Here is a 27,570-nt window from a genome sequence, read left to right as displayed (position 1 = left end):
ACATTATGCTATGTAGCATTGTTCCCATACGAGTCTGTCGCATCACGCTGATGCTAGGCTATGTGTCATCAACCGCGTACGAGTCAGTCGCGTTGCGCTTATGCTAGGCTATGTGGCATCAATCGCATACGAGTTTGTCCCGTCGCAAGGATGCTGGGCTATGTAGCATCGTTTGCATATGGGTCGGTCGCGTTGGGCTCTTTCTCAGGCATTTCGCACGGACGGATTGCTTTCCGTACGAGTCGGTCATCCGTATTTTACTCCGTACGAGTCGTTTATATTTAATACGCATTGCATCGTACTAGGCCATTGGGACAGCACGTGTACAAGTCGTTCGGAGGTCGGTCCAGATCCGTATTGGTCGGACCGATTCCCGATCGGAATCGGGCCCTAAGTCTGCATCTTGCAATGCATATAAACAGGGTAAGAAGATTAATCAGAACTAAAATAGCATTTAGACTCGATACCCATTACCATTTTCCTAGTTATTCAATTGTGACTCAGGAGTCAGAGATACCCCGGTAGGTTTTGATGTAAAATATTTTGAAAGCCCTGCCTTTAACAATCAGTTGTCCCATATCCATGGACAGAGTAGTCAAGCCAGCATTCATATAATCAAGTTAAAGCCAAACTGACTTATATACACCTGTCTTGGTGGCCTCTCAAACAAAAAATGTTTCTCTAACTAGCGTGAATTGTGGATGTCACTGAGAAAGAGTTGTTGTCCCACCTCTTTATCGAACACTACACCACAATGAATTAACCGTTCACAACTGAGTTTCCTCTCCTATTACTCGTTAACTTTATGTTTGTCTTTGGCCATGTACAGCTCTGCTGCCTTTTGGCTAGGTATGAGCTAAAGATATACCATATACATACATACATAGAGAGAATTATCTACACTACCTTTAACATTTGTATTTTTAGCTAGCCCTAAAGACCAGGAGACCTTCTAACAACACAACTGTATCAATCTGCAACACAATTTAATAGGATTGTCAGTGGTGTCCTTGCCACCTCTTCAGTGAACACTCAGACACAGGCACTCTGGATATCAGCGCAGGGATCTGGTACACCTGTGGTAGCGGAACTTTACACAAGTGGGACAGTATGCCACCCCTCCTGTGACACAGATAAAAAGGTCTGATCACACTAGGATCATGCCACCACCATGCTGACCACTTGAAACGTTACAGGGACAGTAATCCTCTTTCACTATGCAGAAAAGGCTTGGTACACTGCCGCAGGTCCAGGATCAGACTCACATCAAGGGACAGGCCTAGGCCTTCACTCAGAAATGAAATGAAAATGAAATGAAAATGTGATTTATAGAGCGCTGCAGCTGCCCTGAGGCGTCCAGGCGCTAGAGACAGAGAAAACCCTCATAAGGTTACTTTGTTAAGCATTAAACAGATGAGTTTTTAGCTGTTTACGGAAGCTGGTCAGGTAGGGATTGTTTCTCAGCTGCATAGGGAGGGTGTTCCAGAGTTTGGAGACGTTGTACGAAAAGGAGCGTCCTCCTGCTCTGGCTCTATAGATTCTGGGAATTTTGGCTAGAAATGCCGTTGATGAACGAAGGGTCTTGTTGGGCCTGTAGGGGGAAATCAGGGAGCAGTTGATGTCTGGGCCCGTTTCCCAGAGTGTCTGGTGGGCAATACAGAGTGCCTTGAACTTTATTCTGTCCTTGACAGGTAGCCAGTGTAAGGTCTTTAGGCCGGTTTTTATTGAGGTCCTTCGAGGGATTCCCAGCAGCGCCCTGGCAGCACAGTTCTGGGTGCGTTGAAGCTTTTGTAAGGTGTAGTCTGGTGCTCCCAAATAGAGGGCGTTATTAAAATCCAGACGAGATTGGATAAGGCCCTGTATGATTATTTGTTTAGCCTCGAAAGGGAGAAGGGGAAGGACTTTTTTGATCACCCTTAGGAGGCCAAAGCAAGTGGCTGATATCTTGGTGGCCTGTGTATTAAGGCTCAGAGATTTATCGAGCCCACGCCTAGGCTTTTGATGTTGTCTCTGGACTCAGACACTAGATTAGTGTGAGGCGGGGGCCAAAACCCCAATACACAGGATACTAGATAATTGCAACTGGGTCCTCACTGCAGCGGGCACAACTGTATAGCATGCACTGGACATTCCCATCCCAGCACTGGTTCTAAATAACAACTTAGAATTCTCAAACTGGCAGGGTTTCAGTTCTGGTATTCGACCAAGAGATCAAGGTTTATAAAACCTTTTTGGATAGTTGTGGCCGAAGTATAATAATAGACTGTAAATTACACCATGGTAATTAAGTTATGCACTTTTTGCAGGCCTTAATATTTATGACATCTCTATAGAATGGTTATTAGATGGTACACATATCATGTACTTCTACAGAGCATACTTGAATCTACAGATCGTGCATAGATCCAAAGTCTGAGAAAGGGAAAAACACAATAAAAATAACACAATAACTATTCTATTGACTTGCTACCAAGTTGTGAGGTTACAGAGCAGTAGGTTACTCTGTTTCTCTTGATGGCTCTTGGGGGTGGCAACCACATTTGAATTTGAGGCTGCTCTTGATTTGACTACAAACTGTACCCAGCCAGGACATGACATGGTCCAAAGAAATTAGATTGTCTGTGAAGTGAAGCATATGCAGCATATCGAGGTGGAGTAGAACCCGCCACTGCTCCTTGCATCAAAACACTTTATATGTGCGGACACTGCTGCATGTCCCAATGTCGTCACATCACTGGGACACAGGCGGGAAAATTCTTACATGGCGAACTGGAATCTGGTTCTAGCTCAAGATCAGCTGCCAGAACCAGAATCCATCTGGAGTCCCCGCTATTCCAGCTATTCCAGCACTAGATTTGAGAAATGTTCATTTTGCAATCAAAGATTGTTACTATTACGGTGAGGGCAATCTTTTCTTCATAATATATCCTGCTTTGATAATGAATGGGATGGGAGTTGCTCTCTTTGTGCTAAAATGCTTTGTAGCAAGAATCGACACATCTTTTATATGTGGTCCATATGATATATCATGTTCAATGTATGACTATCCTAATGTTGAACATGTTATTTTGCTGAATACCGTTGTAATACACAACTTCCTTTAGATATAAAACACATCATGGTTTGGTTTGATGTTGTTTGTCTTGCACCTGAAATTGACTCAAATTTATAAAACAAGGTTTCATCATTTTAAATGCTCTATGTGAGAGCCTGGTAGCTTCAGCATTCTTTTGTTTACTTCACATCAAAAGCTCTTGCTCAGACAATTCCACTCTGAAAACATGGCAGCTCTGCAAAGATACCATATGAGAGTCCAGTGATCACAGCAGTACCTGCATTAAGCCCTAGGCTTTTCCATTGTCACCCCATCCATTGACAAGCCCTGTCAATGAAATGGTGCCGGCAATCAAGGCTGGATTTACACATTGAGAAATTTGGTCTTATATCGTTCCATGTGTATCAAGTCAGTGTTCGCCATTGTTTGTGAAGCCTGAACTACTGCAGAATAAGGAAAGGCAAACTTTATAAGTCAACTTGAATACATTTGTGTACATTTTATATTTATATGTTCAACTCCATTCAGTGATTGTGAAAACTGATCTTTCATTTCTTGCATGAGGTTACATTTTCCCAACTCACCGCATCAAGGACAGATGATCAACTGACCTATGAGAGAAGTTGGAAGCACAAGACTTTAGGCAACTTGTGACTAGTAAATTTCATTCTTCCAGACAAAACGTAAGATTTTGTCTCATTTATGACACTATTGAATAAGCTAGTAATTGAGTGAATTGCATTAGTCTTTAGTAAATCTTCTCCTGGGACCTTGTAGAAGCACTAATTGATCAACAGAGATGCCTAAATTGTCATAGTTTAGATTCTGAGGCAGGAGCAGACCACCTTTGGTGAAAATGCCTAAGTACACCCATCCACACACCCACACATGCGTGTGCACATATGAACAAATCAGCAAGTTATTGAACTTATACTGCACCCTTTATGAAGAAACTTGGATTTTCCCCACCTTCTGAGATACTGATTCTGGGGTACTGATATCTCTGAGGGTTGTCAAAATACAGGGCATTACAAGTGGGACTCTGATGATTCCCATAGAAATGAGGAATTACCGGGGGAATCTGTAATTCTAGAAATTCCCCTTTTTCCTCTTGATTTCACACAGAAATGTTGGTTAGCTCTAACAGCCGAAATATCTGTGTGAAAAACAATCGATCTCATAATCCTGATGGGGCCTGTAACTGCTGTTGTGTGCAAAATCGTAATTAAGAGGTCACTCGTAATGAGAGTCAAACTAGTAATTAAGACTTCTGAGCTCCATTGAGGCAGTGGTGCTGGAATAATTTTTAGAGTGGGGATACTGCCAGGAATATTACATCACTGAACACATAGGGACTGTGAAAAGTGTAGCAAATCAGCCACTCCCATTCAGCAATAAGTCACTAAGAGTATGGTATGTAGTTTGTTGTGAATGTTTTTAGCACTCTGTCACAATTATATTACTAAAGCATAACTCAAATGGGGGCAGGGGATTAGGGAAATAATAATAAAATAAAACAATTAACTGTCCTGCAGTCGACGCTGCTAGCCGCCTCGGTGCTCCTCTTCTCTTGTGCTGCTGATATTCTCACAACAGTCCCTGGGACATAAGTACAGGTTCGCTACCCTATCCTGGCACTGCTCTCAGTAGCATGACAGTGTGAGAAGTTGGCCTGGTATATGCTGCCCACTAGTTATAATGGGCACCCTGTATCAGTCCAAACAACCCCTTATTGATGATAGGTTAAAGACAACCTTTATTGAAAGCTATCCTAGTGGTAGCTACGGAGAGCAACCTTCAGGCTATGTCTTGAAGGAATGTAAAGTAGCTTGTTTTACCAGTCTATAATCTCTTGAATGGCTAAATGAAAGACAACCACACCAGGTATATATATATAAAATATATGTATGTATTTCTAAACACACCCTCCTAGTCTCTTTATGAGGCTAGAGGTCAAAACAAAGAAGTTACACTTCAAATATAACAGTAATAAGCACAAATACACATCAGGCCCTAGGGGTGAGCCAAACCATATACTAAAATAGTGGTATAAGAACCTCGACTTAACTAGACACAAGGCCTAGAGCCTGTAGAATCGCTGGGACTCCAAGGAACACCCCCAAGGTAGTGACACAGGGGACCCACGGGGCCACGTGCAGTGTGAGAACACAGCCGCGAGCTCCCGTTAGCTTCTATGGGGAAAGTCGCAGTTAGATTTTTAAAGATTAGGGACACTTAGAAATGAGTCAGGACCAAACCCTTTGGGATTTAGGAAGTCCTAGGGTCAACACCCACGGGAGCACAGGAGTACTTGTGTTACCTCACGCAGGGAAGCCAGGTGCATTGGTGTCTAATGGTGTCGGGTCGCATCGTCGATTTCAATGGGAGCTGGCAAAGAATTGCTGCTACCGGGAAGATGCGAACTGACCATAGAGATCCAAGCCTGGATTGAAGTTGAGAAGAACCTGAAAGCAGAGGGGACAGAGTCTGGGTCACTTGCCAGTGACCAGGAGGACGATAGGCAGATGCCCACCGATGTCGGGTGATTTCAGGTGAAGGAGGTGAAGCTTGACTCTTCAGCCATGAGAACCAGGAGGCGTCGAGGACAACCAGGTGCTGGATTCGAGCTGTTCCACAAAGGATGTCGAGTGCTGCAGCATCAGTGCCCAGATTGGGCACAACAAGCCTCGGCAACAGCAACCCATGCAGAAAGGAGAAAGATGCTTCGGTGCAGACCAGCAAGGTCTGTGGGACTCACCACTTGGTAGGGTGTCAGAGCACGTCTGGAGCAACCAGGCAAGCCCAAGGAAGATCAAAGTTGCCTTCACAGGGACCCCTCAATCGATGGACCAGGGATCGCGAAGGAGCCTCAAGAGGAAACACAAAATGGCGTCCCACGGGTCACTCGGGGTGACTAGGCCAACAATCTTCAGTGGATTCTCTGCTCGAGATGGGGGCTACAAGTAACCTCAAGCACAACTTCAAGAGACGTCGAGAAGTCAATGCACTTGCAAAAGTGCACAATGACCAGGAGTTCTGGTTCCACACTACTCACGAGGGCTACGGGTCTCAGCTTTCCTGGGGACTCGGGTCGGCCTCTGAGATGTCTGGAAATCCTCTTCCTGGGCTGCAAATACTTCGGAGTCCAGAGGGAGCTTCGGAGATGCAGACAGGCAAAATGCTTCGTTGGTGCCTGCCAAGCAGGGGACTCACACCTTGACCCCAAGGGAGATTTCTTCAGTCCTGTAGTCTTTAGTAGAGCGTCAAAGGTTTCAGGATTCAGCTTCAGAGTTTCGTCCAGGAATATCTAAAGTTCTCGTTACAGAGGTTCCTTACTTATACCTAAGGAAGGGGTTGGACTAACTCTGGGGACCCACCTATGGGAGGGTTTTTTAAAGAGGGGTTGCTACACCCATTTCCTTTGTCCAGTTTCGCACCAGAGCAGGGGCCGGAAGCCCCTGAACCGCTTTGGGCTGGACTATGCACAGGGACACCAAATGTGCCCCCAGTGCAGGACTTCAAAGCACTCTGAGAGTGCTCCCACCCAGCCCCAATACACATCAACCTGTCTGGAATGTGGTTACACCTCCCTGTGACAGGAAACCTATTGTTCAGGCCTCCCCTGCCGGAGTTTCGGTCAGCAGCAGGAGGCCAGACCCGTGTCTGTGGCTGCAGCATCCATTTTGTGATGCCAGGGCTCTGTTAAATTTCTACCGGGTAACCCAGTACTGCCATGTCTCTCCCTCTAGAAGGGTGAGATCATATTCTCACATCAGGAATTGATGTAGGGGTATGATTCCAATGTGTTTGACACCAAACACAACATGTTTCCGTGCAGTCAGTCCAAAGTTAGCATTAACCGTTTTAGATATAATGCACTTAAGAGAATATGGTCAGGCTGCACCACTGACAACCCCGGAAAAGAGATTCCGAAGGCTGCAGAGGGTCTCAGCTCATGCCTGGACACCCTCTCACATATAACCGAGCACCCTGTCTTCAGGATTGATAAGGCCTGCCATAGGGGTGACTGATAGGTTACTATGTGCAGTGATAGGTGAGGTATAGCAAACTTATACCTCAGTAAGGGGTGCATGCACCACCTTACCCAGGCTGCAGTAACAGACCTGTGGTGTCATTTTGAAGGGATTCCCAGGGGTGTCAAAATACATGCTTCAACCCCTGGTAGGCCTCTGGGGTACCTATGCCCTGGGCACATGGTATACCATATACTAGGGACTCACAAGGGTACCCCAGAATCCAATGTGGAGTGTAACTAAATGACATGGAATCAATTTATAAGAGAAAGCAGATAGGCTGGGGACCTGAATAGTAGGTTCCCAGCCAAACTAAGTAAAAAACAAACAAAACACCAGGAAAAAAGTGGGGGCAACCATGCAGTCAGATTGCACCTTCCTACATAACCCCCCAAATGAAAGGAGATAAGGCTAACCTTGGCCAGTTGAGCCTTTATTGACTTAGTGGCCATATAAGGAAGTACCTGCACTAGCATGGTTACCCTCTGTCTTATGGTCCATTAAGTTATCCCTCACTCTAAGGGAATGAGAGGGTCTCAACCATGGGAAATCACTACCTGTGGTTTGTTTTGGTAAATACAAAGGCTGGTGAGGTGTCTGAGTAGGGAAGTGAGGCCCTAATAAAGTTGGTTTCAGCTTCCTCAGATCACTGGTCACCATGTATGCCTCTCTTTCCATGACTGAGTTGCACTTTGCTCTAAGGGTCAACCTTTGGCTGCCTACAGCTGGGGGTTGGGTCCCTTTGTGTGGAACACTGGAGGGACATCTCAGGTTTGGAACCTTTTGGTCCCAGGTTTGCCCTTGCCCCAGTGGGTTGAGGAATTTTACCTGGCTAGGGCTACTAGACTGGGTGCCCCTAATCTGCTGATGGGGTGGTTCCTCCGGACAAGGGGCCCTGTGGGGTCCACTGACCACCCTTACCTCTGCAGCCTTGGGCTGACTGAGGCAGGCTAGAGAGAGGCAGGTTACCTGCTCCAGACTGGGTCCCACCTTGGAAGGGTCCCCTGCCATCAGAGGTGTTGCCAGGCCAGGCCTGACTACCTCTGGGGCAGTTCCTTCACTTGGAGTAGGATCAGTTCCCTTACCTAAAGTCTGGGGGGATGAAGACTTTTCTTCAACCCTTGTGCTCTCTTGTGGAGGAGAGTGGGCCATTCTTTCAGGCCCCATCACTCGAAAATGTCCCTGGAGTTGGGCTGTGGCCATCACAGCCCCACCCACTCTCTCAGGGAGGCCTAACATTTTTAAATGGGCCTGTATCTCAACTTCAGCCCAGACTGAAAGTTCCAGATCATTGCCCAACAGGCAATCTACAGGCAAGTTTGGGGACACTACCACTCTCTTTGGGCCAGTGACCCCTCCCCAGCTGAGATTGAGTATGGCCATGGGATGATCTGTTTTGATACCATCTATGTTGGTCACCTGGTATTTAAACTCACGTAAAATCTGGTGAGGGGGGACGAGTTTCCCTGTCACCATGGGACACTAGCCCCTGTGTCCCTGAATTCCCAAGCTTTTTGACCATTGATCAAGGGCTCCTGTCTGTATTTGTCCAAAGGGTTGGGACCCATGGTAAAAGTGGCAAATCCCATGCCACCATCACAGACTAAGGAGGCTTGTGAGGTGGACCTGTCTAAACTAGGACCCACCTCTGTTCCCCGTGAGAATGCACCTAACTTTTTGGGTGCAATACTATCGCCTGGGGGATTACTACTAGTAGTACCAGGAGGGGTGGTAGTATTATTTGGAGGAACATTTTATTTATTGCCAATCCTGAGGCAACTGGGATCAGTTTTCCAGTGGGCAGGCTTTTTACAAACATGGCAATAGGGTTTATTTTCAGGGGAGGAAGGAGTTTGAGACCCACCCCCAGGGGAGGACTTTTGGGGCCCTGTAGAGGACTTATCTTTAGATTTATCCCCACCTTTCTCTTGGGACTTGGTAGAAGCTTTCTTCTGGTCACCATCCTGATTTTTAAGCCTTACCCTGGTTCTGACCCATTTGTCTGCCTTTTTTCCCAATTCTTGGGGAGAGGTCAGATCAGAGTCCACCAGGTACTGGTGTAAAAGCTGGTTTTGACAATTATTAAGGATCTGCTCCCTCATAATCAAATTATACAATCCTATAAAGTCATGCACTTTGCTGCCATGTATCCAACCTTCCAGAGCCTTAGTAGCACAATCTACAAAGTCAACCCAGTCTTGAGTCGGAGCCTTTTGGGTGTCTCTGAACTTCAACCTATACTGTTCAGTGTACACTTACAGACAACGGCAGACACAGTGACCGCACTCTCCTGCTGTGTATCCTTCATGTGAAGATCAACGATTATTCAGATTGGGTGTGCAATAGCCACTCCAGCACCTGCCGTTGTTTGGTGCTAATTGAAACGCAGAACAATGCTGAACCCAAGATATGGAGTGGTGCACCACCTGATGTGTAGACAAAGTTGTTTTTCAATTAGTCTTATAGTCTTTCCTAGGTTTTCATAAACATTCGGACGGAGCAGAAGGCTGCAGATATCGTGTCCCACAGATTGCGAGCCCTTATCAAGGAGGACCACGCAGCCCACTGTACACGCTTATATTTCATACAAGACGCCACATAATCCTATGCCCTGAAGAAGTTCATTGTTATGAACGAAATGCGTTGGCTGACAATTTCCTGAAATTGAACTGTTTTGCAATAAAAAAGAATGTTTATGAACACCCAGGAAAGACTATAAGACTCATTGAAAAACAACTTTGTCTACACATCAGGTGGTGCACCACTCCATATCTTGGGCTATACTGTTCAGTGGTTAGGCCAAACCCATCAATCAGAGCCCTCTTCAAAACGTTTTAATTGTCAGCATTCTCTTCTCTAACAGTGAGGAGCTTATTTCTACCTTTGTCTGCAAACGAAAGCCATAAGATTGCTGCCCACTGCTCCTGGGAGACCCTTTGAGCTTTGCAGGGCCTTTCCAGTGCAGTTATCCATTTGTGGATATCATCCCCTCTCTGGTAGGGAGGTACAATCGTATTCAGGTTTCTATGGCCATGAGACCTCTCCCTATCTCTAGTCCCAACTTTTGTCTAGCTCTGTAGAGCTCTAGGGTCTCCCTGTCTAGGGCTACCTGCTGCTTTCTGATTTCAAGCTGGGCTTCCTCATACTTCAGCAGTCTCTCTCTCCTCTCCTGAGAGGTCTCCCTCCCATGAGAAGAAATAGAGGTCCCTGTAGATGAACCAGAATGGTTAGACTCCACAGAGGGAGATCTAGACCTTCTAGGCCCACCATCAACTCGTCCAGGAGGGACAAAAATGGGGCCATTGTGGCCCTCCCCCTCATCTTCCAGGGGAGCTGGATTTTCAAGGTCAAGATCATTGTCATCTTCTTGGTCAGGTCATGGGGAATTTCACCCCTAGGCCCTTCCTCATGTGCTGTCCCACCCACTCTGCCTACCCCTTCAGACCCTATAGGTCTTCTGAGCTCATCCAGCCTGAGAACCTCTTTGAGATGCTGGGTGGTTGGACTTTTGCCTGTCCTCAGTTTCCTAGTAGTGCATATTGCTCTCAGTTCCATGAATAGGAGGTTATCATACTTGGAGACAAGAAGCTCATTGGCTTTTGGCAGGGACCCACTGGTTCCTGGCCTTGAAGACATTACTAGTGAGGTGTGGTGTATTGCACTACCTACTCTAGTGTGGCCTACTAAACTCTCTTGAGTAGTAGAAAGGGTGTGCTAAGCCCTAAAAACACAACTCTAAGTTCAGTAGAACTTACTGTATTCTAAAGCTTGTATTATATGTAACTAGGGTACCTTTAGTGGTTTTCAGTTAGTCACTCAATTGAGATTATCTGGTAAAACAACAGCAAGCTGGAATCCCACACGCTGCACACCAATGAGCGAAGTTGCCCTGGTATATGCTGTCCACTAGTTATAGTGGGACACTGTACCAGTCCAAACAACCCGTTATTGATGATAGGTTAAAGACAACCTTTATTGAAAGCTATCCTAGTGGTAGCTATGCAGAGCAGCCTTCAGGCTACGTCTTGAAGGAATGTAAAGCAGCTTGTTTTACCAGTCTATAATCTCTTGGATGGCTAAATGAAAGACAACCACACCAGGTATATATATAAAATATATGTTTTTTTTCCTAAACACACCCTCCTAGTCTCTTTATGAGGCTAGAGGTCAACACACATAGTTACACTTCAAATATAACAGTAATAAGCACAAATACACATCAGGCCCTAGGGGCGAGCCAAACCATATACTAAAATAGTGGTATAAGAACCCCGACTTAACTAGACACAAGGCCTAGAACCTGTAGAATCGCTGGGACCCCAAGGAACCACCCAAGGTAGTAACACAAGGGACCCACGGGGGCCGTGTGCAGTGTGAGAACACAGCCGCGAGCTCCCGTTAGCGTCTATGGGGAAAGTCGTGGTTAGATTTTTAAAGATTAGGGACACTTAGAAATGAGTCAGGACAAAACCCTTTGGGACTTAGAAAGTTCTAGGGTCAACACCCATGGGAGCACCAAAGTACTCGTGTTACCTTACCCAGGGAAGCCGGGTGCATAGGTGTCAAATGGTGTCGGGTCGCGTCGTCGATTTCAATGGGAGCTGGCAAAGAGGTGCTGCTGCCGGAAAGATGCGAAGTGTCCGAAGAGTTTCAAGCCTGGATCAAAGTCAAGAAGAACCTGAAAGCAGAGGGGACAGAGTCTGGGTCACTAGCCAGTGACCAGGGGCACGATAGACGAATGCCCACCGATGTCGGGTGATTTCAGGTGAAGAAGATGAAGCTTGACTCTTCAACCACGAGGACCAGGAGGTATTGAGGACAACCAGGAGCTGGATTCGAACTGTCCCACAAAGGATGTCGAGTGCTGCAGCGTCGGTGCCCGGATTGGACACAACAAGCCTTGGCAACAGCAACCCACGCAGAAAGGATAAAGATGCTTCGGTGCAGACCAGCAAGGTCTGTGGGAGTCACCACTTGGTAGAGAGTCAGGGCACGTCTGGAGCAGCCTACCTAAGGAAGGGGTTGGAGTAACTCTGGGGACCCACCTATGGGAGGGTGGAAATCTGATTTCAGTGAATATTTGTCACTTGAACATAATCAAGTAAAGTACCTTGATGTGCTTTGATCTTATTAAAATATTTGCTTACATCACGCTTCAGAATTACCAAAAAAAGCACTTAATGTGTGCTTTCCTAAGTGCTGATATATTTTGAAATATCTATACAGTTCATTTATAGGTAGTTACATTTTGTTGAGTGTTTGAAAAAAAACACCCTTTCATTTCATTCCTTCAAGTTTGCCACAATGTTCACTTTGCATATTCCTCTCACTTTTAATCAGAGAAGGAAATGTAAACATCAGTACACATGTTAAAAGAATAAACATAAATTTGTAAGAAAATGTAGTCTGAGATTTGACCTTTGTCTTTGAAACCACAACAATTGTGACAATATATAAGTAAAGTTTAAAGGCATCTTTATTGCTCATTCACCTTCAGAACTCCCGCATGATTATTTTGGGGGTGCTTCAGCACCCCCAGAATCCTCTACTACCAGCACCTATACATCCTCATATAAAGTAAGGGAGATTTGTGTTTTTTATTCCACATCAAGGGCTTCCTCATCACACTTGTAGCCATGTTATGGGTGATTCCTCAAGACAGGCAATATATTGCATTCAAGCTCCGTATGTAAATAAGGATTTTTCTATTTAAAATCATTTGCATAGTCTAGCTTCTATGTTTATCACCCTTATATATTAATATCCTTTGCTTCTCACCTTGGGCTCCCATAAGTCTCAGGCAAATCACAAAACTGACTGTTTTTTTCTGTCTCCATGACTCAATCCTCTAGAATACTTTCTACTGTTGCTTCTGGGTCTGCTTATGAGGCGGTTCGTCCCCTGGCAGTTCTGCTTCATTTTGCCTGAGAGCCTGAAGGCTGAGCAGTTAGCTTTCAGTCATCTTGGTTATTCCAGCGAGGCGGCTTCGTTATTTTTTGTTTTTTTTGTCCTCATTGTGCAATACCGGGTTTTTGAGATTTTTCAGGGTTCTGACATTTGGATGGCTCTCTTTCGTGGCTCCCATTATAGAGAGTTGTCAAGGATGCTGTATCTCTTTGACCCTTTTATGGAAGGTGTGTGGAGCTAGCCATTCAGGCTACTCTAGTCGTCAAGACTTCAGGTGTATTGTTAGTGCATAATCATTGGACCCATGTTGAAACAACCTATAGTTTAACTAGTCGAGACATTTTGCTGTTCCCAAATTTCCCAGAATTTAAATCTTTTGTTGGCCCTCCCACTCCTATCTAGTCTTGAAATCCTATGTACAGTATTTACCCACCCCATGTGTGAGGGGATGTCAGATCTTAACCAATTCACACATATTTCCCTCCTGGCAAGAAGAATTAAGGTAAAGAGCAGATTTTCTTGCTCTTTCGTTAATTTAACAAGTTTTGCCCCTTCTTCTCTAATCCCAAATATAACCAGATGGGTACTTACATCAACTGGATATTTAAATACCTTCTCCAAGGTTTTGGACACTCTCTCCAAAAGACATCAATCCGGGGGCACTGCCGAAACATATGCAAGTAGTCTTCTTCAACTTCATCACATTTCGGACATTTTTTCGGAATTGAATTTTTGAATTTCGAAAGCTTTTTCGGCGTCCAATACGCTCTATGAAGAGTGAACAGATGATTTCTTCTTAGGGCAGCAGATTTTATAACACCCCAGCATTTCCCCATAGATACTTGCCATAGGTTTTCGATGTCATTTGTCGGCAATGCATTACTCCAGATCTTCTCTAATGTCTTGAGGTTGTCTTCTCCTGTTTCTATAAGCATCCAATACCATAAAGAGACTTCTTTCTTATGAGTTCCGATATTAAACATTTTGAGCTCCATTTCTCTGTCTCCTTCATAGGGTTCCGTCAGGGTCTTAATCCAGCTGGATAGTTGATAAAACTTAAATTTAGATAGAGAACCTCCCATGATGTTATTTAGGAGGGACCAGCTTATGATGTGATCCTGTTTTATGAGTTGCCCCCATCTAGTAACCCCATTTAGTAAGAGAGGAGTTGAAAGACTATCTTGGAGGCATTCTGGCGTGCCAGGGGACTCCCATATCGGGGCGTATTCACTGTAGTAAGGGATTTTAGTTGATTTTCTTGTTTGTGTCCACAGTTTGACTGCGGATAGGAGGACCTTTAGTTTTATTTTTTTGTAAAATTTTGGGTGGCCAAATTTGTATAAAAAATTTCCCACGGGTCTCGTTATGGCTTGCAAGTGAGGTGGATAAGATTTGTAGTCATTTAATAAGATTCTTGCATATTTAAACTGGAAGGCCCGACAGTATTGCAATAGGTCTGGACTAGCTATACCCCCTTGATCTTTCTTCTTTCTAAGTTTATTCCATACAATTCGGGGGGATTTATTGGCCCAAATAAAGGAGTTTAGTTCTCCCTGCAGTTTCTTTATTGATGTTCTATCAAACTCTAACGGGATCGTGCTAAAGATATAAGTAAATTTTGGTAGTATCGTCATTTTGATGATGTTTGACCTTCCCATAAAAGTTAACGGCAAACCACTCCAGGTTTTTAGAAGCTTTCTAGTTTCACTAAGGAGCCTTTTAAAATTTACTTCCGCAATTTTATTTATATCAGTAATTATGTCTAGCCCTAGATATCTTATTTTTGTTTTTATCAAGGGGTGATTATTGGTGCAGTTCCACACCATAATTTCAGATTTTGCTTGGTTGACCGTATATCCAGAAAGTGCTCCAAACTGATTAATAGAAGCCTCAATGTCAGGAAGAGATGTTAAGAAATTATCAGTAAAGATCATCAAGTCATCTGCAAAAAGGGCAACTTTTTTCGTCCATCCATTATAAGTGAACGGGGATATATTAGAGTTGTTCATTAATTTTGTTGCTAAGGGTTCTATATACAGATTGAAAAGAAGGGGCGACAGAGGGCAGCCCTGTCTAGTTCCTCTTGTAATTTGTATCTTATTTGAGAGGCTATTGTTGACTAGGACTCTAGCTGAGGGTTTTTTATATATTAATTTAATTGAATCTTGAAAGTTGTCTCCGAGTTTATATCTACTCAAAACCGCGTTCAAATATGCCCAGTTAACCCTATCAAACGCCTTAGCTGCGTCCATGGTGATGATAGCTAGTGGAAGTTTTTCATGAGTTGCTATGTCTATGGCTGCAGTGAGTTCCTGAGTTAGTTCTTGAATTTGTCTGCCCTTCATAAAACCCTTCTGGTTGTTGTCGATTAGGGGATTGACTACTTTAGTCAGTCTTGTTGTTAAAATTTGAGTATAAATTTTGTAGTCACAGTTTAGAAGGGATATGGGCCTATATGATTCACACTGGTCTGGGTTTTTTCCGGGTTTCAAGATAACACTAATAATAGCTTCATTCCATGAAGTCGGGAGATTCTTTTTATTGATGAAAATGTCATTCATTACTTCAGTGAGATGTGGAGTTAGGGCTTTGCTTAGTGACTGATAGAATTCATTTGGTAAGACGTCTGGCCCGGGTGCTTTTCCCCTTTTAAGATTCCTAATAGCTTCTATGACCTCTTCTTCGTCTATTTTCATGTTTATTTCTATCCTCTCTTGCTCGCTGATAGAGGGAAGGTCTATAGAGTCTAAATAGTCTTGGGTTTGGGCCTCAGTCGCATAGCAGTTCTCTTTATAAAGACTACTGAAGAAATTTTGGAATTCTTCTCTGATTTCCTCATCTTCTATTGTTAATATTCCCGATTGGCCCTTACATATCTTGAGTATCTTGTTTCTAGTTTGTTCAGTTTTTAGTTTCCATGCTAGCAGTTTCCCGCAGCCTTCCCCATACTCGTGTTGTGAAAGTTTGCTCATCTCCCATTTCTCCTTTAATTTAATCTCTATGTGGTCAGCTAGATTTATCTTTTTTTGATTCCTTTCCATTATCAATTGCGTTCTATTTAAGACTGATGCTTCTACTGCCAATTTGGTATCAATAGTTTGTAATTCATCCTCCATAAGTTTGATCTTGGATTTGTTCGTTTTGGTTTTCCAGGCTGCAATGTTTAAAATTTTTCCTCTCATAACTGCTTTATAAGTGTCCCAGACTATTTGTGGCGACATGTCCATTTTATTGATCTTAAAAAATTCTGTTGTTTCGGTCATGAGATGATCTATGCTTTGGTTATCCAAAAAGATTGTACGATCTACTGTCCAGCTCCCTGGAACGCTGTTTTTTTTCACCTGTAAGTCCAGGGCTTTTGCTGAATGGTCGGATAAATGTGCCGGAATATGATCTACTCGAGTAATATTTGGCCCTAGACTGGAATCAAGAAGAAGGAAATCGATTCGGGAGGAGTGGCCCAGTCTTTTATTGTGGAAAGTAGATCCCTTTTTTCCGTTTTTTTTTTCTCTCCAGATTTCCACTAAACCAAGATCTTTTATGCTCAATGATAACCATTGTCTCATGTTTGGTAGGTTTAGTTCTTTCCTTGGAGGATGCCTGTCGAGATTTGGATCTAAAATGATGTTAAAGTCCCCCCCCCAAATTATGGGGGCTGTTGATGATAATAGCTGAGTATAGAGATTTTGCAGAGGTTCAGAGTCATCACAATTAGGACCATAGTATCCAACTATTGTTAATGGGTTACCTTGTAGTTTTATGTTAGCTACAGCCCATCTTCCTTGTTTGTCAACTATACTCGCTGTGACAGCTACTTTAGCAGCTGTTTTGAATAAAATGATAACTCCCTTTGTATTACAATTCTGGTCCGTGCAAACGTATGAATCTATCCATCTAAGGTTTTTTATAGTGTCTGCCCATTCTTCCTTCAGCAAATGGGTTTCTTGAAGGATCAAAATATTACACTCGGACAATTTTAAATATTCTAGTATCACCCTTCTTCGATTTTTACTCCTAAGGCCATTAACATTCCAGGATAAAATTTTTACAGTCAAAGAATCATCCATGAGATACTTCTTTTTTCTTTTGTGCTGGACGAAATTTCTATTGCACTTAGATCCCCTTCCATCTTCTTGATATATTTTGAGGACGTTTTTTTTTATTTTTTCCCTGATTTGCTCCCCACCCTTTTTGTGCATTTTTTTTTTACTTGTTTGAATTACAATGTCTCTAGAGACCCACCCTGGGGAAGCCTCCCTTATTTCCATTGGCAAATTAATTTGCCGTTTTGAGCTCTTTGTCTACCAGTCCATAACTTATTTTCTTATTGTTGTTCCTTTATTTGTATTAGTAGTTGTTCAACCTCTCTAGGATCTCTAATATTGTGCATTTTGTTTCTCCACATGATTTTTAAAGAGGCAGGGAATTTCATCTGCACAGTTGCCCCAAGAGATTTTAATTCTGACATAAATTGTCCGAGTTGCCATTGTCTGTCTTGCGTGACCTTGGCGACATCAGATCTAATTCTAAAGGACCAGTCGTCCTTGTTGTAAATCCCTTTTTTTAAAGCTTCACCCAGTATTCTTTCCTTGAGAGAGTAGGATTTGAAATTCACAAGAATTTTTCTTGGGTTTTTCTGAAGATTTTCTTTCCCAAATGGGTCTCGATGTGCTCTTTGTATATCTTCAACTAACATTTCTAGATCTACCCAAGGGAAGTATTCTTTAAGTAAGCCCGTAACAAAGCCTTTCATATCTCCACCCTCACGACCTTCTGGAATATTAAGAAGTTTTATGTTATTCCTTCTGGATTGGTTCTCAAGCGACTCCAGTTTATCGCGAAGGGCGGTCTCATTAGATTTCAAAATGCTGATTTCATTTTGCGAAGATTCTACCTCCTTGCTCAGAAATTCCACTGTGGTTTCTACTATTTTAACTCTTTCTCCCAGAGCATTCAACTTAGTATCAAAAGCTTTGCAGGTCTCTTGAATTTTTAGTTGGTTTTTCTCTGAGATTGCAAAATTGTTCCTCATTTCTGCCAAAACAGTTTCAAGTCGGCTACTAGAGGAGGCTGTTGGTATTTGATGGTCAACCATGTTGGAATCGAGTGACACACCCTCAGGTGAATCGGTCTGGGAGAAATCGTTAACTACAGCGGGTATACATATTGGACTCAACTCCCCCCTGGTCTTTGCTGCCGATCTTGGGTCGGAACTAGGTTCAATCATGGCCGCTGTTTCTGTCTCACTTGAGCTGCTCCTGACATTGGGTCGGATCCCTACCAAGTTCATGGCAGTAACAGTAACGTTAGTTTCTGCTAGCACGTTATCTTGGTCTACACTGGCTCGCAGGGTGGTTACCACGTTTTGGCTACTCAGTTTTTGACCACTCAGCTGTTTTTCCTCTTGGGTCTGGATTTTAAAGAAAGACCTAAGAGAAGGTGTTATTTTAGGTTTAAGGCTTGTCTCTAAGAGGGAGTGGTATGCCTTGTCCTGCTTATTTTTATTTTTTAAATAAGAGGTTGACGATAATGATTTTGTCGCAGTGCCTTTCTTTCTACCCTTAGACTTCTTGGTGCTGGTAGGGGTAATCTGGGAGTTTTTTGAGTTAGGGCTAGTCGAAGGGCATTCAGCCAGAAATTGCTTATTTCTTAGACAGTAGCTGATTCCTCTATTCAATTCTCCAGAGTCACTGTTGGCCTCATCTGTATTCTCCAAGGTCGAGTTATCGGCTACTGATGTTACTGACGAAATTAGAACTGTATTATCATTAGAAATGTTATCTCTTGTTTCCTTTTCAGCTACGGGAGGGGGTTTGATGATAGAAGCCTTTACAGGCGGGATTCCCTCAAATCTCTTTACCGTCTTCATGCAGCCCCCTGCCCTTACCTTGTACGCCGAATTTTCGCTAGCTACGTCGGTTTCATTACAGCTAGCGCCGCCAATCAGGTTCTGAAATCTTTGGAATCTCTGAAGTCCCGGAATCCGCTCCTGTGTCCGTGTCAGTTTCAGAGATGCTCGCGTGTTGATTCAAGCGCCGCTGCTCTGCCTTGACCGACCCGGAAGGAGAAACCAGCCACCGCTCGCCAGAAACCTGATCTTGCCTGCTGTGCCTCCGCCCAGACGCCAAGCGAGGAACCGCAACCTGAACCTGAACGCAGCGTCCGCGGAACCCCTGACGCTCTCAACCCTCTCAATGAGGAAATAAAAATTATGAGGCCTATGTGTCCCCTGTGTGTTTCCCGTCATTTATGTACACATGCATGTATCCCATGCATTTCCCCTCCATGGCCTGTCTATCATGATGCTTATGCTATAACGTGGCCTGCCATCATCCAGTCTCCCATGAGAGAAACGACAAATCTGCACTGAGGCCTACACGTTTTGCATCATGTTTTCCTGCATTTTCATGAAAACCCATGTTTGTGGCTCAGCCAGAGCCGAAAAGAGGTTTCAGGCCTCAGACGCTCTGAGAGCTGCAGCTGCGTATCCTTGGCCTTGCACACTTGGGCCTCAGCCAAAGGGGCCCTGTCCGAGGTGCCGAGACAGTATTGAGCATGGTTATCTGCTTACTCCTACTGAACCACATTCCTGCCTGGAGAAGGAGGAATAAACACGACCCGTCTGCAAAGGAGAGAGCCTAGCCTTTCTGTCTCTTTTTGTGTGATTGCAAAGCTCACATCAGTGAAAAGCCCATCGCCCCCATGTAAGGCCTACGCAGTGAATGAAGAAATAGATGCCACATTGGCTCTTGGTGATGGGCAACCTATGTCACAAATCAGTCCCTGCTCCAGACTTTAGATATCAGATAATACAAGATGTGCTGGTCGTCCTGACACTGAAGGCCTCACTTCCAGACACCCCGATTGCACAGCAGCCCTTCCCCACGTCAGTTACACGTCATCCTCGAGTTGAGCACAAGTAAGGCAAAGTTCCAGTAAAGTTACAGCTGATCACGCAACCCCTTCTAGGCATCCACCCACCTATGACATTCACCTATGATCATCAAGTGGACGCCCACATGGACGCCCACCTTCACGCCTACTTACACACCCACATGCTCTTATCTCATTCTCTCTTGCTCTGCCTGAAGCACTCCTGCTTACGTATATTATTGAATGTATATATACTGTACTCTGTGAATAAAGTTTGAGAATATTTTGAGAATTCTGAGCAGAAGACCCTTCCTGATCCCTTGTGGTGATGGAACTATTCTCCCTATAACTCGAGTTATTGGAATAAAGCCCTTTTGAACCTGATACCACAGACTCAGCCTCTTGCTTTATGCATGATCATATTGATACATATAGAAATTATGAGTGCGTAATACTTTATTTACGACATTAATGGCGCCCGAACAGGGACGAATCTCCTTCCCCACGCGCCGGAGATGAAGGTCCAGTTTTGCCCCCTTCTACAGCCGTGACGGACTTCAAGTGTACACGTCGTGGGTTTTCCCGCCAACTCCCTCAGGCCAACGAAGGAGACGGACTGCGACCAGGCATCCATACGAGGCGGTGAGGATTGCGGATCATCCCGACCCAGAGCCCACCCTGCGAGAGAGCTGTGTCCGAGGTTTCTAGAGATCTACCAAAGATACGCCATTCCCTGCGCAGCGTCAAGTGTCCGAGGCCTTCAAGTTCTGCTTCCCGGTGAGTTTTTCATGGGGGTTGCATTAAAGACGGGTTCATTTAATGAACACGGTAAAGACGTGTCTCACTTGTGAGACCGGTATGTTTTCTAGTATTCAAGAGCATGCATCAAGTATTAAAGAATTAAAGTAATCCAAGTATTCAGGTGCACCGATTCAACTGTATGAATGTTATTGTCTTAGTCAGGTTCAGTTAGGTTTGAATGTGTCAGGTTTTTATGTAAGTTTGTTTCATTGTGATTTTTGTTTTTGGGTCATTGGGATTTTTGTTTTCGGTTACATTCCAACATGCCGTTGTTTTTGAAACTGCGTAAGATATGTACCAGCAAAGGTGTACTAGAGGAACCAGTTAACATTCCGCCTAGAGACACACCTGGACATTTCATGTACTGTAAGCATGGTTTAGATGCCGTGTTGTTTTTAGAACTATGGGTGGATTACACAAAGGATTTAGAGACAAAGTATAGATGGCCTATCACTGGAACGTGGGATGCGGAATGCATTATGAAGGTAGAGGAAGAGATTTGGAAGAGAAAATCTAGACCTGCTCAGAAGGACGCCATTGAGTTTTGGCGCAAGGAGTCACATAGAAGAACAGAGAAAGAGTTCCACAAAGCAGAGAGAAGTAGACAGGAGTCTGAAAAAACCAAAGAAAAGAAATTACAGGAGGAAGGGGAACGGGTAAAAAGAGAGCAGACTGAAAGAGAAAGAAATACTGTCGTTGCTGGTATTTATCCCGTCCTTTCAGAGGAACTAGCAAGAGTGGCCCCAGTAGAAAGACCCATTAGAGTGCCACCGCAAGTATCCCGAAAAATAAAACCAACAGCATCCGAAAGGTTTATTAACACCTACCTAGAAGAATCGCCACCAGCATACGTGGACGGATCTTTCTCTGCACCTCCAACGCAAGCCCAGCTCCAGGAGCTCGAGGACGGCGGGGAGGGAGGATCCGGGACAACATCAGGAGGGGGGCCGACAGTAAAAGTAGACATCTCCGAATGTATATATGATCCAGATCCAGGAAAGGGCAGAATGCTCGTGTTTTCACTACGGCTTAGACGAGCAGTCGCAGATTTGGAAAAATTACCAGATATGGATAAACATCTAAAGAAAATGTACACATTCATAAGAACAGGGGAAGGTCCTGAGTGCATAGCAGAAGCTATACAAAATAGAAAAGTAATTATTAAGAACTATATCCTTCGCTTCCTAATTAACTGTCTGATCAGGGAAAAAGACGAAGGTGACGGGGACGTAGACCGTTGTTATATTGGTTGGAGTGATCGCATAGATGCCGGTCAGCATGATAAATCAGGACAGACAGACAACATGTTGACCAAAATCCGAAAGGCAATAATAGCGTCACACAAAGCAGGACCGAACGAAAAGGCTGAGTTATCATCTGATGATGAAGCAGGGGACAAAGATAGAATACAATATGTGGGCCATGCCCGGCGGTTCGAAAGGCCCAAGGGCCTCAATCACCGTAAACAGGGAACGGCTAAAAAAAAAAGATATTCCCTTGAAAGTTTGTTCCAAATCACCGAAAAAGCGGTGAATAAATGGTTAGGTAACGATCAGCCCCTCACCCCGACCGAAAATGAATTAGCACGGTCAGCCACCCTGTGGGTATCCCAATATGATATATATAATAATGATATCGTAGCACAGACGTTCTTGAGCCTCCCACCAAACGAACAGCGCATAGCTGGTGTTTACATGGTCCAACATTTGATTACGTTGTATGAGAGTCAATATTCTGGTCCTGGTCTATTGTATAAGTTGCTGGACGACATAATACTAGACAGGTGGATGAACATGGGTACTGAATTGATTAATGTCATCCTGGATCAGCGACACAAATATATAGTATACGTGACTAGGTCCCTGCTTCCCGCTCCACCACAGGATAAGGGACAGTTATACGACAAGCTGAACCCCCTACGAGAAGTTCATCCTGTAAAGGATACAAACAATGTGCTGCAACGGGTGTATGTCTACACCCCCTTGTCAAAATTAGAGATACTGGAAATGAAAACAATGTTGCCCTCCCATGATAAAGACCCGGGGGGTTTTCACCGAGAACTAAAAGACATTCTCCGCTTAGGAGAATTTACATATGCTGACGTTCTAAAGTTATTAAAAGTACTATTGCCTGCTGGTATTTACGAGAAGCTTAAAGGAAAGGACTGGGAAGTGGGAGAGAAAAAGATTAGCTGGGATCTGTTGGAAACAGAGGAAGAAGAAAGAGGCCCGGGGGTTGGTCTGAGTCCCCGAGCTAAAGACTTACCTGAACTCCTTGTACAAGTTTTGCCTAGATTATTAGTTACTAAGAAGGAAGATTGGGATGCTATTTCAGCCTGTAAACAGAAACCAGACGAGGACACTAGTGATTTTTACTCTAGGTTTGAGAAGTGTTTCACTATCAATAGTGGCCTTAAGCCCGGTAGCGATTCATATCCCCATCTTTTCGTGAGCAAACTAGTAGAAAATTCACTACCAGAGGTAAAGTATAGGGTACTGAAGGTTGAGAGTACTTGGCAAGCAAACAGCCCTTCCCAAATGTTACAGATGTTACAATATCACCAGAACAGAATTAGAGAAGAACACGACCTGGAAAAGAGACGCATGAAAGACACAAAGATGAAGATGCTGGTGGCCCAATCGACACCGGCAAACACAAACACGAACAAGAATAGCACGAAACAAACTAGTGGGACCTGTAATTATTGCAAGAAGCCAGGCCACTTCGTAAATGAATGTGCAGTCCTGAAACACAATATAGCTATAGGTAAAACAAAGCCACGTCCTTATCCTCCCAAGGAAAATAACACACATCAGACATCAGATACGTTTCCACCGCCGCCACCGCCTGTCCATGCACCAGCCCACGCCACAACACAAATGTATGAGCACGCTCAAACTAACTATCCAGAATACCAAGCATATTCATGAAGCAGCCCAGAGAGGGAATTCGACTTGCCCCTTATTCCAATTCCTGTGGACCAAGAGGGTCCCTATGTACATGCACGTTTACTAGGACAAGATAAAAAGTTTTTGATTGACACTGGGGCGAGTAGAACTACCATCAGTCATTCCGAGGTTCCAGGGGCACCCCTCTCGGGCTCAAAGAATATATCCCTGGGCTTTTCAGGAAAGCCTATTATTAATGAGGTTTCAGAACCAGTCTCTTTAGGAGTTGGTCCACTAATACGTACAACAGACTTACTGCTTACTAAATCATGTCCAGAAAACTTACTTGGTATAAAGACATTAAAGGAACTGGGGGCAATTATCTGTTGCTCGCCAGAGAGAGTGCGACTGTATTTACGTGATTTCAAGGGACATTTTGTAATGAAAGATATTGACATCAGGCTCCAAAATGTACCACAGCACCTATGGGCACAAGGCCCGACTGACGTAGGTTTCATGAACATTACACCACACCAGGTCACCCTCAAGGAAGGAGTAGTGCTGCCACGGATTAGACAATACAAAATCCCACCTGAGGCTGAAGTAGGGTTACTGAGAATAATCGATGAACTCATTGCACAAGGGGTGGTGGTAGAGACAGATTCAAACATATGCAACTCACCTGTTCTTCCTATTCTTAAACGAACTGATCCCAATACATCACCTGCCTATAGATTAGTTGTGGACCTGCAAGAATTAAACAAATGTGTGGTGCCACAGTACCCTGTGGTCCCGGACATTTCTTCATTATTGACTGCCATTGATGCGAAGGCTACGTTCTTTACAGTTATCGATCTGAAGAACGCATTTTTCAGTTTCCCAATACATCCAGACAGCCAATATCTTTTTGGTTTCAGTTTAAAAGGCCGCAGCTTCAGATTCACAAGAGCACCACAGGGCTTCACGGAAAGTCCTAGCATCTACAGTCAGGCACTCAAACGACAACTAGACAGTATTCATATGCCTACCACTACAGCACTGATACAGTATGTAGATGACATTCTCATCACTGCAAGATCGGAAACTGACTGTGAAGATGCATCACTCACGGTTTTACACTTCCTGGCTGACAAGGGGCACAAAGTGTCCCCTTCGAAGCTACAATTCTGTGAACAGCAAGTGGCGTACCTTGGGCACTTGCTATCCAAGGAGGGTAGGCGACTGACACCAGAACGTATTCAATTGATTTCTGGCCTTTCACAGCCCAAAACACAAAAGGAGGTACGTGCATTCATTGGCCTCACTTCATATTGCAGGCAGTGGATCCCCCAGTATGCTTACATAGCCAAGCCCCTAATACAGTTGACGACACAGGAGGCAGCTTCTACTAATGTCCTCCCTTGGACACAAGAACACACTGTGGCATTTGAAGAATTAAAAAGAGCTTTATGTCAAGCACCAGTTTTAGCGACCCCTGATTACAACAAATCTTTTATGCTTTTTGTGACAGAGCGGGATGGAACAGCACTATCTGTCCTAACACAAGATCATGCAGGAAAACACAAGCCCTGTGCTTATTTTTCTAGTACATTGGACCCAGTAGCACAGGCTTTGCCTGCGTGCCTAAAATCTGTTGCAGCAACGGCCTTAGCCATAAGACAAAGTGACTCGATAGTGCTGGGCCACCCCCTGACAGTACAAGTACCACACGCAGTGGAGGTTCTCTTGAACCGAACACAAACCCAACACCTGACTGTAGCGAAACTGACAGGTTATGAGCTGACGTTATTTCAACCACACATAGAGATCAGACGATGCAACATACTGAATCCTGCTACTCTTTTGCCCTCCAGTACAGAAAGCGTTTCCCCACATGACTGTGTTGAAGTGATACATACCGTGACTAAACCAAGACAAGACTTGACAGATGTTGCACTCCCAGACGCTGACCTAACACTCTATGTTGACGGCTCATGCATGAGGACGGGGGCGGGAGAATTAGTGGCAGCATATGCAGTGACCACTGCAACTGAAATCATAGAGACTAAAAGAATAGACATACTGTCAGCACAAGCAGCAGAGCTCATCGCCCTGACACAAGCGTGCATAAGAGCTAAGCACTTGAGAGTAAACATTTACACCGATTCACAATACGCATTCGGGGTAGTTCATGACTTCGGAGTACTGTGGAGAGAAAGAGGTTTCTTGACCTCTCACGGGGCCAGGATACAGCATGGCCCCCTTATTCAAGCCCTTCTGGAAGCGATACATTTACCAACAGCCATAGCTATCCTGAAATGCAAAGCACATACTAAAGCCACATATACCATTTCTCAAGGCAATGATCTGGCAGACCGAACTGCTAAACAGACAGCTCAGACCCCACTAGACATGACAAACTCACAGATACCATCAATGACCAAAGCCATGACAGTCAGGGATCCTTCCAGGGATGTACAAGACATACAGACACATGCTTCTCTAGACGAATTAATGGTCGGAACAAGGAGGGGTACTGACTGATCAGGGTTGGAGGACTAAGGGCAAAACAACATGGTTTCTTCCTGATTCGATGGTACAAGTGATCATAAATACCGCACATAGTCCTGCACACTTAGGAGAGAAAGCAATGCTAGACAGCTTAACAGCTTACAGAATATATGGTTCAACAAGCACCTGCGTGCAGCAGCGAAACAAAAGGTCAGAACATGTATGATCTGTTGCCAATTCAATCCAGGTAAAGGCATTCCGATGGAACAAGGTGGATTCCATCCACCTGACCATCCTTTTGAAGTCCTCCAATGGATTATATCCAAATGGACAGATGTAGAGGTTACAAATATGTCCTGGTAGTAGTATGTTCACTGACAAGGTGGACAGAAGCTTATCCAGTCCCTGATTATACTGCTGTAACTACCGCCAGACAATTGGTGCGAGAGTTTTTCCCACGTTATGGATTACCGCGTGTCGTATATTCCGACAACGGTCAGCCTTTCTCCTCTGAACCCATGAAACAGGTGTCCCTCCTGTTAGGGTATATCTGGAAGTTCCACTGTGTACGACATCCTGAGGCAGCAGGCCTTGTAGAAAGACACAATCAGACCTTAAAGATAAAACTAGCAAAGATTTGCGCAGACAAAGGTGTAGATTGGATGGTAGCCCTGCCGGTTGCCCTCTTTTACATGCGAATGGTAGCCCATTCTAGAACAGGCTTATTTCCCTACGAAGTGGTCTTTGGTAGACCACCGAATATGTGGGGCACTCCGATGCCTAAAAAGATTACTGATGTTGATAGTAACATGCTGACAGATTACCTGGCTTCCTTGATGTCTGCACTACTTTCTTGTCGTTCGCAGGTTGCTGCCGCCTTCCCTGACAACACCCAGGTCAAGGAACACTCCATCGCTCCTGGGGATTATGTTTTAATAAGGAACTTTGATAGAACGAGTCCTCTTGAGCCGAGGTGGAAGGCGCCGAAGTTAGCGTTATTAACCACGAGGACAGCCGTTAAAGTCGAAGGACGGAAAGGATGGGTTCATCTTCATCATTGTAAACGCTACTTCGGGAATAACGATCCTTTTAAAAAGGACACGAACGTTTCAGACTTTGAGCCCCCTTTACTAGAGGAGACTCCCCAGCAGGAGTACAAAGCTAAACTTAGATCTAAAAAGTCAGAACCCGTTTGATCAATTAAGCCCACTAGGTGGTGAAGCGGTTGAACATGTATTCTGGCTTGCATAAGATCTCGGACAATGATAATGATAAAAAGAGCAAGATGAAAAGCAAATACTGTAAAATATTACGTGGTAGATGTATAGTGACTTTGATTTTTCTATCTCTTCTGTGCATCACGATAATATGTATCAGCTTAATACTACATGCTATTTTTCCTCCTATTGCCTCACTCTTACACTCCTCCACTAATGATACCATAAAGCACACATTTAGTGATCTGCCATCCCATGAGCTATCATATCGACTTGCCCTGCGCAACAATACCTTTATTCAGATG

This window comes from Triturus cristatus, chromosome 8, assembly GCF_964204655.1.
Source record: "Triturus cristatus chromosome 8, aTriCri1.1, whole genome shotgun sequence".
NCBI lineage: Eukaryota > Metazoa > Chordata > Amphibia > Caudata > Salamandridae > Triturus > Triturus cristatus.
This window is presented reverse-complemented; position numbering follows the sequence as displayed.